Raw genomic sequence first — 2,663 nt, 5'->3', positions numbered from 1 at the left:
AAGTAACCTAAATGTGACTGATATCAAATGTCAAAAGGAAAAAACCATAACGCAGACAGGAGTCCTTCAAAACACTTACAACGCTATCTATGTGTCACAACCGAAAATACTTTCTTGCCAACCCAATACATTGCCATGTTTGGGGCTGTAGGAGAGTAAAATGGCAATGAATTCAGAGCCCCCTCCATGCTAAGTTCTGACGCCATGGCCGCGGTTTCAGCGCATGCGCAAAAGGCGTACGCAACGTGGTGGGAGAGCGAATTTGTGGGCACGAAAGTACGTGTCAAGGGGAAGTGCATAGGACAGATATAATAGACTTAGCGGTCTTATGGTAGGGATGAAGCGAGACCGAAGGACAGAAGTAGCGATGGAGTCATTCCTCTCTCGCTCGCACATCGCAGAGGGAGGGGAGAAAGCTACTGCGATGAGAGGAGAAGCAATGCTGGACACATGTAATGCCTCCACAAAGCCGTAGGAGAATCCCCCACCAACAGCCCTATTAGAAAGAGAAGTCTGTTACTCCATGTATTATTCTCTCACTCTACTGCCAACCTCATCCCTACCATAAGACCGCGCAGTCTATTATATATGTCTATAGGGAAGTGCCTCGTGTGGCAATGTGTTCAGTGGCAATCTAGTTAGAGTCTACTGTACTTTACTTGTACGCGTAAAACAATAGGTAATAGTGACGCGTTTGTCAACCGGGACGTATTGCTTAGTTTTTTCCTAAGTAATCATTTTCCAAGCCTTTCTTTTTGTAAGTTTTATTTGAAAGAATGCAGACATATTATACAATATTGTTCCATGCAATAGCATCATCACACGAAGCATATCATGAGGCCTTCGTTTCCTCTCAAACAATTTATCAATATCACGGCAAGACGGAAGCCTACCGTTAGCAAATAAAACGATTGAAAAATCATATCCACTATTCTCTATAAACCCGTTGAACGAATCAAGTGATGCGATTACGTGAGTATATTTGAAAATGTAAAAATATATACTTATAATAACAGTTCGTCCACGACAACCTATCCCAGTGGCTCCCTGTGATGAAATAGGCACAGGTTCGTCCTCGCAACAAACTCTAAAAAACCAAACTCGCCATTTCCTCGGCTTTCGCAGCCGCTTAGCCCTGGCACGTAACAACATTAATTAAATATATAAAATATGTTCTATGTCTGAGACGGGCGGATACTTTTGTAAGTAGCTCTATATACATTTCTACTCATAAGAATTAGGACAATTTTCGAACATGCAGTAAATGTTACCAAAGCATACGAAATTGCTGAAAGTCTGAAAGAAAAATTGTTTTTACGGGATATTAAAGCTCGATAGACAACGATTATGTTTCTACAAAGTAATAAAGGTGACCTAAAATATGTAATTTTTACGAAACATAACATTTTCTTCATACAGATCAGGCGTTCTAATCTTCTAATACTTATGATGAGCAGTTATCATTTTACTTTATTTAGACCACTGTACACATATCAAGAATTGAATGTTTTTGTCTTAAAATGATAACTGATCAACGACTACATAAACGTACTTAAAATGGGCCTACAGTGTTTACAACGAATCATGATATCGCTATTATTTTCAAATCCACCCGATTTAATAAATTATCGTTTTAGTTACTATTGATATTAAACAGTTATTCAAATGTGATTGCATTGTAATGTTTACAGCATTCATCGGTTATTTTTCAAAAATAAAGTAATACTGGACCAAGAATAGTAAAGAAAGTATAACGTATGATATATAATTTAACAGAATCAAATATACATATTAGGTGTTAGCAAAAGTAATAGCTGTCGCATTTAAATCGCTATTGTTACTTTATTTTACTTTATCGGCCGGGAATACAACTTTTACCGGAAGAATGCCACACAAAATTATATAAAATGAAGGAGATTGCTTCGAATAACGGATGCTGTAGTACCAATTTAATATTAACCTTTCGTTATTAACCCTCCGAGTACTGGACTCCCGTGGCGTCTGATATCGATAGGTTGCTAACACAAAGTTGCGGTGGCGCGAGCTCGAGGCCGTTAACGTCATTGTACAAGTTTTGTCGACTACAAGGCAGCTTCGAGTAAAAATGGAAACAGAGTGAACGTGAGCCGAAGACGTAAGTCAATACTTCTGCGGCGTCTTAGCCTGGCCGTTTTCATACAATGTCACACGCGTCAGTTCCCGAATTAGTACGGACAGGGTATCGTTCTCGCTGTCGTGTGACTCCAGCACTGTCCACGCAGGGTTAAGGGTATTCATTGACTATACATTGACACCCAACGTCGAACACTTGTTGTGTATATTTGGTAGAACCTACATGGTGCTAATAATAATGTGACACATTTTCAGAGGTGGATTCCATGTATCAAACTAACAAGGAAAGGCACGGAAGTGTCCCTCTCCGATTTTGATGAAACTTCGTATGTCTGTTAAGTAGTCAAAAATAGGGGATACGTATTTTATTTTTATCGGCTGGGGCGCGCGACTTTAAGGGGTGAAACCACCCTTCGAAGTTTCGACCCGAAAGTACTATCTCGAAAACCAGAGGAAATACATGAAAACTTCTAATGGACGAAGTTTGCGGTCTTTTATGTAGCATACTATGGTGCTAAGAAATTGTCCAAAATATAATTTGTTTATAACAA

This window comes from Dufourea novaeangliae, unplaced genomic scaffold (assembly GCF_001272555.1).
Source record: "Dufourea novaeangliae isolate 0120121106 unplaced genomic scaffold, ASM127255v1 scaffold13, whole genome shotgun sequence".
NCBI classification, from domain to species: Eukaryota; Metazoa; Arthropoda; class Insecta; order Hymenoptera; family Halictidae; genus Dufourea; species Dufourea novaeangliae.
The sequence above is the reverse complement of the archived record's forward strand: the minus strand, read 5'-3'. Positions refer to the sequence as shown.